This window comes from Hemiscyllium ocellatum, unplaced genomic scaffold (assembly GCF_020745735.1).
Source record: "Hemiscyllium ocellatum isolate sHemOce1 unplaced genomic scaffold, sHemOce1.pat.X.cur. scaffold_438_pat_ctg1, whole genome shotgun sequence".
Taxonomy (NCBI): domain Eukaryota; kingdom Metazoa; phylum Chordata; class Chondrichthyes; order Orectolobiformes; family Hemiscylliidae; genus Hemiscyllium; species Hemiscyllium ocellatum.
In genome coordinates, this window is record NW_026869056.1 from 238,266 (window position 1) to 252,108 (window position 13,843).

Below are 13,843 nucleotides of genomic sequence, written 5' to 3' on the forward strand. Positions count from 1 at the left end.
CCCCCCTCCTCGCCTGCCTCCCTTTCTATCTTTCCTGTAGCATTTGTATCCTGGAACATTTAGCTGCCAGTCCTGCCCATCCCTGAGCCATGTTTCTGAGATTCTTATGATATCCCAGTCCCATGTTCCTAACCATGCCCTGAGTTCATCTGCCTTCCCTCTTAGGTCCTTGCATTGAAATAATGCAGTTTACTTTATTAGTCCTACCTTGTCCCTGCCTGCCCTGACTGTTCGACTCTTTTCTGTTCTCAGTTGTACCAATCTCAGATTGATCTATTTCCTCACTATCTCCCTGGCCCCCTCCCCCTTTACTAGATTAAACCATCCCGAGCAGCTCCAGCAAATCTCCCTGCCAGTATATTCGTCCCCTTCCAATTTAGGTGCAATCCGTCCTTCTGGCATAGGTCCCTTTCACCCCAAAATAGATTCCAATGATCCAAAAATGTGAATCCTTCACTCATACACCAGCTCCACAGCCATGCATTCATCTGCTCTATACTTCTATGCCTGCTCTCACTAGCTCGTAGCGCCAGGAGTAATACAGATATTACTACTCTCGAGAACCTCCTGTTTAAATTTCTGCCTCACACCCTGCAATCTCCTTCCACAATCTCAAACTTTTTCCTACCTATGTCGTTGGTTCCAATGTGGACAATGACCTCTGAACGGCCCCTCTCCCCCGTGAGAATATTCTGCACCCTTTCTGAGATATCCTTGATCCTGGCACCAGGGAAGCAACAAACCATTCTGCTTTTTCTCTGCTGGTCACAGAAACATCTGTCTGCACCTCAGACTAGGGAGACCCAGACCGCAATTGACCTCGTGGAATCTGACGTACTCCTTGTTGCATTAGACACAGTCCCAATACCAGAAACCTGCCTGTCGTGCTACATTCCCCTGTGAATCCAATCCCTCACCCCGACATTTTCCAAAACAGCATATTTATTTGAAATGTGCAGCAGCCCCAGAAGACTGCTGCACTAGCTGCTTACCTCTCTTACGTTTCTTGGAGTTAACCCATCTCTGTGACTGCATCTGAGACATTCTCTCCTTCCTATAACTGCCATCCATCACATACTGTTGCTGCTATAAATTCTTCATTGTCACTAACTGTCTCTCCAACCGATCCATTCGATCTGATAGGAGTCGTAACTAGAAGCATTTATTGCAGATATAATCCGCAGTAAACCTTAAATCCTCTTTAAACTCCCACATCTGACAAGAAGCGTATATGATTCTACGAAGACCATTTGTGCTCTTTCACAACCTACAGACCCAGAAAAACAAAACTATCTTATTCCTCTACAAAACACTGTCCCAGGTTAAATTAATATTTATGATTTATATTTTAAGATTAATCAAGAGATATATCTCAGAAAACATATGGAAGAACCCACTCTACTGAATTGTGCAGATTTTATGTAGGACACGGTTAAAACAATTCACTTATCTGGCTGGGGACATTGCCCAAACACTTCCTCCAAACCAGTTGTAAATTTCACTGTTTGTTAATTTTACTAGACACACTCCAATATCGAGCGATACATGAATTCAAACTGTTTTGGCAGTAACTGCGCAGGTACACTGTCCTGTCAGTTTCTCCCCTCACCATGTGCTTCCTTTGTCTGTTCCTTTCCCTCTTAAAACTGCTGTTGCTTTGATTTTTTTTCCCCAAAGTTCCAAAATAATGCAACAGCATACAAAACAGTAATTGCTGCTCCTGGAATTCGAGGAAATCACCTTCAACACCTAAAATGCCTCAAAAAAGGAGCAGCTGTTAGAGCCAGAAATTTTTCCCGCCCAGACTTTTGAAAATCCAAATAAAGTACTTCCGCTGGTTGTCCGTGGTCTATGCTGCAAGAAATAACTCCGAATTCCGAAGTTTGTCAGGCATGATTTCTCTGTCACAAATGCATTGTGATTCGTGCAATTTCGCCGGTCATTTCTAAGTTCGCAATATCATTTCTTATATAATGGAATCTAAATGTTTCCCTACATATGTCAAATTAATTGGTCTGCAGTCCTCCATATTATCTCTTCCTCCCTGTGTACATAGATGGATCATATTTACTACCTTTCAGTTATCTACAAGGGCTTATGGTCTTTGCAGGATCTATAGTACAATAAAACACAATCACTGACAGTTCAATTACTATGCTGTTTTATTTCTGACATTTTTATATGAGGTATATCTGGCCCATCAGACTTAACAATGATCAATCTAGCGCCATTTTCAAGTACTGCCTTGTTACTGATATGAATTGATTTCATGTCTTTAGTTCCACAAGTCCCAGGTGATTACTTGCTTTACACGGAGATTTCCTGACGCTTTCCCCATGAAGACAGATGCAAAATAGCTGTTTAGTTTCTCTGCCATTTCCTTGTTCCCCACAATAACTTCTCCTATACCTTACAAATTTCCACCTTGGCCTTACTTTCGTTTTCTTTGGTACATGGATCATAGATTTGAGCAGTGTTTGTGTTTCCTGCTTGTTTGTATTCATGTTCTTTTTGATTTCCTAACACTTTCTTTGTCCTTAATTTCAGAAAAGTAAATCTCTCAGAATGTTTAGATTTGCACAAAATCTGGAATTCTTCTGAAGCTGCTTCATTAGATTTAATGCAATCATTAATTTCTTACGTAAACCTTCAATGAGTCCGCTTCCCTTTCTTTGATGTTTGTAACTTAGTGATATATACATATTTTTCAGACTTTACACTGTTTGTCTCACACTAAATGTCATTTGTATTTTTCCAATTCACTTGGCCCTCTCGCCTTCGGGTTTCCATGATATTTGAGTGTAATGTTCAAACATTCTATATTGCCGTGTAACATGCAGCATATTAATGTCACCATTGCCCAATAGCTTCCTCAGAGCACGGTAGGTAATTAGTCCTTCTGACCACGCAACACCACGCCTGAAATAACCTGCTCTCTACTTTGGTTCACAACATACTCTTCAGCCTACCTCATATACACTTATGAAATGTATTTTTCACAGCATTAGTAATCATTTAGTTAACGCAGTTTCGAGGCAATTTTAGATCATCCAGTATTACTGCACACCCACGATATTTGCATATCTTATTTTCAGAGAATCGGATGATCAACAGTTTTGGTTTAGATATGTAAGGCACCAACGTTTGTTCCTACTTGTTGTTTTCAAGATCCATACAAACATATTCAGAAGAAGCTGAGGGATGTACTCTGTGATGTTATTAATGATAGACGTGGACAAGACATGGGGAAAGCCCACCCCGATGGTGAGATGATCTGAAGAAATGCCCATCAATTCAGGACAACATCAATAACCTTCCCCGCTCTGCCAAGACAAATGTCTCCCTATTCTCTCTACTTCCTCACACTCTCAGTATATCTGTTACAGCACCTACCCCCGAACAAGGCTCTTGCTCCACCAGTCAAACTGTTGCATGCAACTCTCTCTTTCCTTCACTCTCTCTATCATTGAATGCAAATCGAGATTGAATTTATTGTTTTGCCAACGTTGAACCAGTGAGATAATTTGATGCTGGGGATATAAAGATGCAAACATTTTCAAAATTTGGAAGAGAGCAGATGCCATCGAGACGGAAGAAGCCTGGGGATCAACCATCTTGCTCCGCAAGAAGTTAGGAAATACTCACTACCATAGATATTTTTTCATATGAAACATATTCACAGTAAACAAAAATACGACGACACAGGGAATTCAGCAGACGGTAGAGTAACATCACAGAGGACGGCAGTGGCTGTGTGGTTTTGAAATCAAGTTGATGTAATCTTCTTGAGTGTCTAATTGAAACAGCATATTGTTATACAGTTGGGGGCAGTTGTGTGGTGATGGGGAGGGGGGTGTTGGTTAAAGTTGTAAATAGTTGTGGCATAATGTTCACTTTTACAGTTAAAAATAAATTGGCGTTATTTTCTTTAAATACTGGAATTTGGGAGTTCTCTGTTATTCAATTCTAACAGATTTCTAGGGGAGTTGAACTTTCCTGGGTGTTTGCTTTAATTAATAGAGCTGTTCACTATCATGTCGCAACATTTGTAAAGACCAATAGAGAGCAAAAAAATAAGAAACTGGAGTGAGGAGTTAGAAGATTAAATATAAAGAAAGACTGTAAGAGCTTCTTTCGATATGGAAAGGGCAAATGAGAGGCAAAAATGGGCATCTGATTGCTAGAAATTGACACAGGAGAGATAGTAATGTGGAACAAGGAAATGGCTGAGGAGATGAAAAATTACTTCGTGTCAGTCTTCAGGGTTGAAAACATGAGTAATATCCCAAAAATTGAAAAGACTTAGTGGACATACTTGAGTAAGGTGGCCATCACCTAGAAAAAGGTGATGTAAAAACTGAATGGTCTGAAGGTAAGATAAATCAACTGGACCAGATGGACTCCACTCCAGATAGCTGATGAGACAGGGGAGGCGTTGGTGGTGAACTTTCAGGAATCTCTCGAATCAGGGAGATTCCCAGTGGACTGGAAAATCGCTAACGTGATACCCCTGTTTAAAAAGGGAGTAAAGCAAAAAACGGAAAATATCAGATTGTCTAATCTAAACTTGGCTCTGGGTAAGATCCTGGAATCCATTGTGAAGGATGAGATTCCTGAATAGTTGGATGTAGATGGAAAAGTAGGACAAAGTTAGCATGGTTTCATCGAGGAGAGGTCATGCCTGGAAAATCTGCTAGAAAACCTTGAGGACGTAACGAGCAGCTTAGAACAAGGAGAGCCAATGGATGTCATCCACCTGGACTTCCAGAAAGTCTTTGACAATGGCTACTGATTAAGGCAAGGGCCCATTGTATTTGACGTAATATGATAGCATGGATAGACATTTGGCTGTCTGCCAGGAAGCAGAGAGCGTCGATAAAAGTGTCCTTCTCAGGATGACAGCAAGTGACAAGTGGTATTCCATAAGGCTCAGTGTCGGGACCACAACATTTCACTTTATACATTCACGATCCAGATGAAGGAACTGAAGGCATTGTGGTTAAGTTTGAAGGTGATGCAAAGATAGGTATTGGGACAGGCAACGTCGAAGAGGCATGGAGGCTCAAGAAGGATGTAGATAGGTTTGGATAAAGGGCAAAGAAGTGGTAGATGGAGTACAAACTGGGAAATTGTGGGAACATGCACTTTGGTAGGAAGAATAAAAACATGGACTACCGAGAAGATTCAGATGTCTGAAGTACAAAGAGACTTAGGAATCCAACTCCAGAGGTCTCTCAATGTGCATTTGCAGGTTAATTCAGTAGTTAGGAAGGCAAATGCAGTGTTGGAATTTATTTTGAAAGGATTTGAATGTAAAAACAGGGATGTACTTCTAAGGCTCTATCAAGATCTGTTCAGACCACATGTGGAGTATTATACGCTATTTTGAGCCCCATGTCTCAGGAAGGATGTGCTGACCTTGGCATTGGTTCACAGCAGGTACACGAGAATGGTCCCAGCAATGAAAAGCTTAACATATGAGAAGGTTTGAAGACTTTGGATCTGTTCTTGATGGAGTTCAGAAGGATGTGGGTGGATCTAATTGAAACATACAGAATAGTGAATGGCATGCACTGTGTGGATGTTGAGAAGGCTTTCAGTGCTAGGAGACTCTAGGACCCAAGGATACAACCTTAGAGCTAAGGGAAATCCATTTATTAAGGAGATAAGGGGAAATGTCTTCAGCCAGAGAGTGGACACCCTATGGAATTCATTTTCACAGAAGGCAGTGGAGGTCAGGTCATTGTGTATATTTTAGATAGAAATTGTTTGCTTCTGGAGTATCAAAGGGATCAAGGGTTACAGGGAGAAAGCAGGAGAATGGGGTTGAGAAACTTGTCAGCGTAATTGGATGGCAGATCAGACTCGATGGGCTCAATGGTCTCAGTTTTGTTCCTATGTTCGATGATCTTATGGTCGTAAGCTGCAGTCCGATGCTCCCGTTCTCTTACTTTGTCCCTCCAGACAGCAAAGTGTGAGATTAAAAAATTCCTGAGTCATCTTTAACAAATGTAAAGGATTCCTATTGAGGATTCATGGGAATCGCTCCACTGCTTGAAGGAAAGGAAATTCTGCCAAATCGAACTGTTCCGGGAAGAAGTTTCATAACAGCAGCTTGTTTGAGTAGAATCACGTCGGAGACAGAATAGCAATTGGGAGACGTTATCTCTTTTCCATTTGATATGAGTAAAAATACTATAAAACTCTGAAAACCATTCCTTCTTCTTTATCGACTTCAGACATGTGCGTTGGTGTATGTGTCTGTATGTGTGTGACTCTGTGTCTCACATTTTTCGAGTAAATGGCCGAGGTTACACTTCACATTTGTTGTAACCAGTGGAGAAGTGGGGCTGGAAAATGAAAAGTGACCCTCCAACATTGGTCGGAACAGAAATGAGCAATTCTCACGGGGCTGTTCAAATGGGAATTCTCTTCCCAATAAGTTTATTCCCAAGATGCAGCTCAGCACCACTACTTCCAGCGTAATTAAACATGGCCCATACATGTTGGCCTATCAACAACATCCACATTCAATGAATAAATAAAAAATGATGAACTGCAGCAGAATTAATTGGATGGGAACAAAACTGTTAGACAAATGCCTGGTGCCTTCCAGAACTGTGCTGCCTGTGTAGTTTAACTTTGTGCAGTTCCCTAGCATTGTGCCTGGGTGCTTGCATTTATTCAAAGTTGGGTTTGTTCAACATTTAACAGACATGGAGGAAAATTGTGGACAGACACAAAAGTGCTGCGGAGACCACATTCAGATCTTCCTGTCTGGTCGAGCAATGACAAAGTGTCTAATGAACCACTCCTGCTCCTCAGTCCGATGTTCGTAGGTTCTATTCAGTCCTTAAAACCACCTGAGCAGGAGCAGATAGTGACCACTTGCTCCAAATACCTGGTCCGCAATGTTACAGGATGTGATTCAGTCCCTCAACACTGTGTGATTTGATGTGGATTGAAACATGTGATGGGAAATCCAGACCGGATACCGAAGTGACCTCTCACCTCTTTACAGAGTGTCTCCTCGCTGAGCTGGTGTTTCATTTGTTGGTCATGTTGTAGTCCCAGATTCACTTTGAATATAGGACCATTATCTCGCCCAGAGATGGCTCACCAGAAACTTTTCTCTCACTGTCCTCAACATTCAATAACAGCACTTCTAGGTCAATTGCATTCATTTTCCAATGACAGAATGAGAACATAAGAAACAGGAGTAGGTAATAGGGATGATTAAGCCATTGTAAGCGATCATGGCTGATCTACCGTTGGCATTAACTCCTCGTTAATGATCAGTTCTTTCCACCCTCAGCTCTCTGAGAGGTCAAAAATCCATCTACATCCACTTTAAATACTTTCAGTGATCTAACTTCCCTACGTTTCTACACCTGAAAATTCCTGACATTCATTACCCTCTATAAGAAGAAAACATTCTCCACACAGATACCATCACGTATTAACATTAACAATGGTGGTTAACTGACCCGCTCAGGTAAGAGGGATTTATCCCGGTATCAAGGCAGGATGTGGCTGAAAATTTTATCCTCAGAGGCACTTAAATACCAAGAATCATACATCCCGACTAAAATAAAAAATACAAGCCATGGAATTTATCATCTTCTCAGTGTCTGTGTAGAACATAACGAGTGATTGTCCATCACCATCAAGTTTCAATGCAATGACCTCTTTTTCTCTGACAGTGCTACAGATTAACCTTCACTCAATCCTCTTTTACCATCAGCCCACTGATTATTCTGATGAAATTCCTTTACACTGTCTCTATTGCAATCAGATCATTCGTTTTAAAGGATAACAAATATATCCATAATACCTCAAATACAGCCTCTATAACACTCTCAGCAATGATCACAATAATTCCTTTCTCTCACTTAATGTCGCTGTATCATTATTATGATGTAAAAATCCATTCCTTCGCTATGTACTGCCATCGATGTCGAATTTAAAAGTTCCTTACCTCTGTATGTCAGCATCAGTAAAGCCAGCACCAGAGGTGCCCGTGGAGCTGACCATCCCTCTTGGGGAGAGACTCAGTCAGAAAGATTGCACTTGAAATAGGGAATGGTCACCTACCTGAATGAAAATGAAGTATAGGAATAAGGAAAACAGACAGAGGAAGGGAGCTAACTTTACTTTTGTTCTTCCCCCATGTGAGGTATGCAGTCCTGATAAGGCCATCATGTTATAGGGATCCTGAACTGAGTGGCTGGTTCAGCTGTTCCACAGGACCATAAAAAGTAAAACACATTGTGGTGGGCTTTCACAGACATGAATGGGGAAGTATAACCCATTGACTTTTCTGAAGGACATGAAGCAAGCAGCTGGGCCTTTTTAAAATCACAAATGACGATAGTTTCACTTCAATTACATCAATTTCCTTCATGAGATATCAACAGATTATTATTCCGTGCCACTAGATTATGTGTCAATGAATTAAGCAGCATGCAGTATTGCCTGTCTGACAGGTTCTGTGCAGTGAACAAGTTTAACATACTCAAGATCAATTATTCTGCAACTAACATGTGGTTAGAAGGGACTTAATAACGTGTGTCCAGATTTAACAAAGGCATAATTGATGGTTTATTCAGAAGATGCACTGAGGCTGACGAGAAGACGAGGATATCATGAAGGTGGTATTGGACAGGATTAGTGAGTGGGGAGGATATAGAAATGTAGATCTGTGCAGAGCTAGAAGGATTATGAAGTTTAAGAATAGTCTGTTTCATCTTCACATATTGGTGAGCAATTTCACATGTGTAATTTGCTTGTTATAATTTGTGAGGAATTGAATATTTCATTGGAGTTGAAAATATTGACGTCCAGTTTTGTAAATTTTAAATAATACGAGCCTAAAGAATTCAGCCTAACCTGGCTTTAAGAACAAATAGAATGAGTTACCAGGAACACCAACTATAGCGAGAATAGGACAGTAAACAGCTTGAATAACCATCAATTCATCATAGGTTCGCAAAACTAATAAGATATAAGGTTGAGAAAGCCAGTAAAGACCCTCGGATAAACTCCAGTCCATTGTTGGAATATAATATTCTCAGATTCTGATCCATTGTTGGAACATTTCAGCCTAATGTTCTCAGATTCTGATCTGTCCTCCCCCACTCTCTGGGTCTTCTGGTCCCTGTTAGTGCTCTCGGTGATGCTCCCACTGATACTGTGGGATAACACATTGAACCGAGACCCTAATTAATAGAAGAGAAAGGCCCTGCAGTGACACATTTAGGATCCACTAAGACTGACATCAATCGCAGTCGCTGCAGAAATGTCTCCAGTTAACCCATTTCAATTCAATACATTGTAACTAAAATTTTTTTAAAAATGATTAAACTTTACACATTCTGGATGGGATATGTGGGGGAACTGAGGGAACAAATGTTTGGGCTGGTAGATCAATCATGTGTAAGCATTCAATCTACCTTGGATATGGGAGCTTTGCCAGAGGTTTATCAGAACATAAGCATGCTTCTCTGTTTATAAATTGAAACTATGTTCTTTAACTACTGATCAGGCATTACAATATCAGTAAAACGTTGAGAAAACTTTTATCGCCCATGATCTGAGAAGAAAATGTCCCTAACACTACATGCGGTTATAATAGACAACGATATGGTTATGTTAACAGAGAATTGTACCGAAGACATAATGGAGACTGCAGCTGTTTTATAATTCAGTGTAGGTAAAGCATGGTGGTGGAAAAGGCACAGTAAGTCAGGCAACATCCGAGGATCAAGAAAGTAGACGTTTCAGCTGGACCCTTCTTCAGGACTGGCGAGGGGAAAGGGGGCTAAGAGAAAATGGATAATGGGGTGAGGCTGGGGGAAACATAAGTAATAGGTGAGCGAAGGTAGGAGGTGATAGTGATAGATCGATGAGGAGTGTGGAACGGAGTGGTGGGAAGGAAGGTGGAGATTAGGTCTCCTCAGGAGGGCAGATGTGAGTCCGGGGGCTGGATCTGGGAAATGGGTTGACCAGGGGAGATTTGTAAATCAGTGAATCCAGTGTTCATGCCGTGTGTTTGTTGGGTTCCGAGGCAGAAGATGAGGTGTTACTGGTAACGTCCTGGTAAATCTCTTCTCAACCATCTCCGGGTTAATAATCTCCTTCCTTTAACAGAACTGCACACAGTACTTCAGAAAAGGCTTTATCAATATTCTGCACAATCTCAGCATGTCTTCCCAACTTCTAACCTCAAAGGTATGAACAATGAAGTAACCTTAAACACACTGCGCCAAAAACTTCAATGAATTATGCCTGTCCCACTAGGTCCTTCTTTTCTACATAACTACAAAAGCCCAGCATTAATTGTGTAAGTCCTCCACTTGTTTGTTTTATCAAAATGCTATGCCTCACATGTATCCATGTTAAACCCCATCTGCCACACCTCAGCTCAGTGAATGTTATTCCTGCCCCCTCACGTTCCCCCTTCGGATTAAAATGACAATCCCCTCTCCAGAAGGCCTCCGGACACCAGTCTTAAGTTTCCCAAAGACCCAGAGCTTGGTTTGCCTTGCGCAGTTAGAGGGAGGAGTCGGTAAGGAGAAGCTGGCAAGGAGGCAGTTGCCTTATATCAATTAATGATTTTTGGAAGAGGGGAGCCACATGCTAGAGATTTGAAATCGTGACCTGTGCTTTGGGCCCAGAATTGTGCTCATTCGTCGTTTCTCGTATTCAGTATTGATATCTACTCGAGAACCTTCATAGTGCAGAGTGTGCCTGCAGGATTTCTTTCCCTAAGCTAGCCGACTACTGGTAATAGCCACTTAAACCAGAAATTATAGCCAAGTAATTGAAGATGTTCATTGGTTGTCTCAATGGCACAGCGAATGCACTCAAAATCCTTTAGTTGAGGGTAATAACTTGTTTATTTTTCATTTATAAATGACCCCTGCATAATTTGGTAATGTTAACCAGCATTTAATCAATCCATTACATTTTAAATATGACTCGAAATCTGGGCGTGATTTAGGCATTGGTTAATGGATGCTGCCCACGTTTGTGAGCCGGGGCTCTTGATTCGATTCCAGTCCATGAATGTCTGATAGTGCCCCTATCTCTGGAGAAGGTGGAGTGAACTCATGTTCTGTGGAAGTGTGTCACAGCGTGTTACAACAGGCTGATGAACAAACACACAGGAGCATCATGTTGCAGGTTTAGGAGCTAATGCTGAATTTCGGTAGTGTCCCTGTAACTGCACCGAAAATTGTAGTTCCAAATCTCTCAGAGCTGTTTCATAATATATCTGAACAAGTTGATTAATCTTTTTTGGAATTGTGCCTTGATGGACAAGGAAGAGGTGCGACTACTGAATTTGAGAATTTAGACCAGGATGTCTGAAAGCATAGCCAACTGTCTTGATTGGAGTCACATTTACACTTCCTAGAGCTTTATAAAATTATGACGGGCATGGATAGGTTGAGTGGTCAAGGTTCCTTCTCCCCAAGGTAGGAGAGTGTAAAACTAGTAGTCATAGGTTTAAGGTGGGAAGAGAAATATTTGAAAGACAATGAAGAGCAACTTTTTTTTTGCTGCAGAGGGTGGTGCTTCTATGGAATAAGCTGCCAGAGAAACTGGTGGAGGCTGGAACAATTACAGCATTTAAAGGGCAACTGGGTGGCTTTATGATTAGTGGGACATGGGCCAAATGCTGGCAAATGGGAGCGGATTAATCTCGAATATTTGGATGGCATAAGCGAGTTGAAGAGTCTGTTTCCCTGTTGTACATCTCTATGAATCATTGACTTAATTACTGAAGGTCTCTTTGTCATCTTCAGTGGTTCTTCATATTACAAACACTGTCCACTGTACACCCAAACTCGATGTTATCCACAAATTTGCGAAATATGCCTTCTATAACTCGCATCTAAGTCATTTATATAAATGACAAACAAAAGTGTAGCCAACAATTTTGCCTCTGGATCATCGCTGCCCACAGGCTTCAAGTTCAAAAAACAACCGTTCACCACCACCGTGTCTCCTGCCATTAAACAGATATACACAGAAACACACACGCAATCACACACGCATACAGAGACATCGATGCAACCATGTCTTTAAGACAAAGGTTAGATTAAAACCACGATCAAGAGTTACAGTGAGAAGGTGGGGAAATTGTGTTGAGAAACACACCAGACAGGATCAAACTGCAAAATAGATCTTTTGGGCCAAATGGCCTAAGTCCAATTTTTATGCTCTGTGACCTTAAGGTGTCAGGATTATTTTCCAAGGGTGCAGGAGAAGCTAAGTTTGATAATTACTTGACTGAACAGTCAACAGGACTGTGGGATACGATTGAGGGGCTGAATGGCATTTCTTGTTACTATTTGCTTTGTTTCTGAAAAGAGGAGGTGACTTGCTGTGAGGTTAAGACAGTTTAAAATGAAAGGGGTCTCCCATTTCCATTTGAGATACCATTATTCCTTTCTCCGTTGGATTGTGTGATCTGTGACTTTCTCAGACGCGGGAATAGTGAAGTCTCCCGGGATATTCAAGGCTGACCTTGACTGACCTTTGATGGTCAGACCAGCCGTGATGTTTCTCAATTAAGCAACAGGCTGGAGGGTCCGAATGACCAACTGCTGCTCCTAACTCACACGTTGTTCTGTCAATTTACCCTCAAGACTGTGACAGAGGGAGAAAATGATTCCATTCAGCTAGTCAGCATCGTGACAACGCAGCAGGAGAATGCCATTATGCCCATCCATGGTGTTAGATAAGAATAGAATGAAGTACTCAAGTCATTTCAGTAAATTATACAGAATAGGAGGACGCCATATAACCATCCCAGGCTGTTATGCAGGAGCAGGGGCACCCTGGATAGCTGTCAGGAAATACAGAGTAGAGATCATTATGCATTTTGTGTTTGGAAAGCTGTAACTGGTAGAATACTTCAAGGATCTATGTGAGGTCATCAAAAATTTCAATCCAAATAAATAAATTGGATGAAAGGGATGGAGCTCAGTTTGCTCATGGACCAGGATAGTCATTCAATAAGATGTTAAATGGAGACAGAGCGTCTGAAATGGGACACAGACAGCCGGAGGGCGGAGCGTCTGCGATGAGATTCAGACAGGGGAGGGGCAGAGCGTCGACAATGGGATACAGACCTAGGGAAGGCAGAGCGTCTGGAATGGGGTACAGACAGGAGGAGGGCAGAGCGTCTGCAATGGGACACAGTCGAGAAGGGCAGAGCATCTGCAATGGGATAGAGACACGGGGCCGGCGGAGAGTCTGCAATGGGTTACAGACAGAGGAGGGCAGAACATCTGAAATGAGATACAGACAGGGGAGGGCAGACCGCCTGCAATTAAATACAGAGAGGGGAAGGGCAGGGCGTCTGCAATGGGATACAGGCAGAGGAAGACAGAGCACCTGCAATGGAATACAGACGGGGGAGGGCCAAGCGTCTGCAATGGGATACAGACAAGGGGAGGACATGGCATCTGCCGTGGGAGAGCGTCTGCAATGGGATATAGACATTGGAGGGCTTGGGTCTGCAATAGGAGACAGGCAGTTGAGGGCAGAGCGTCTGCAATTGGATATAGAAGTTGGAGGGCATAGCGTCTACAATGGGAGACAGACAGGGGAGGGCAGAGCGTTTGCAATGGGATACAGGTATTGGAGAGCATAGCGTCTGCAATGAGAGACAGACAGGGGATGGCAGAGAGTCTGCAATGGGATACAGACAGGGGTTAGTAGATCGACTGCAATGGGTTACAGAAAGGGAAGGGGCAGAGAGTCTGCAATGGGATACAGACGGGGGAGGGCTGAGCATCTGCAATTCGACACATACAGTGGGCGGCAGAGAGTA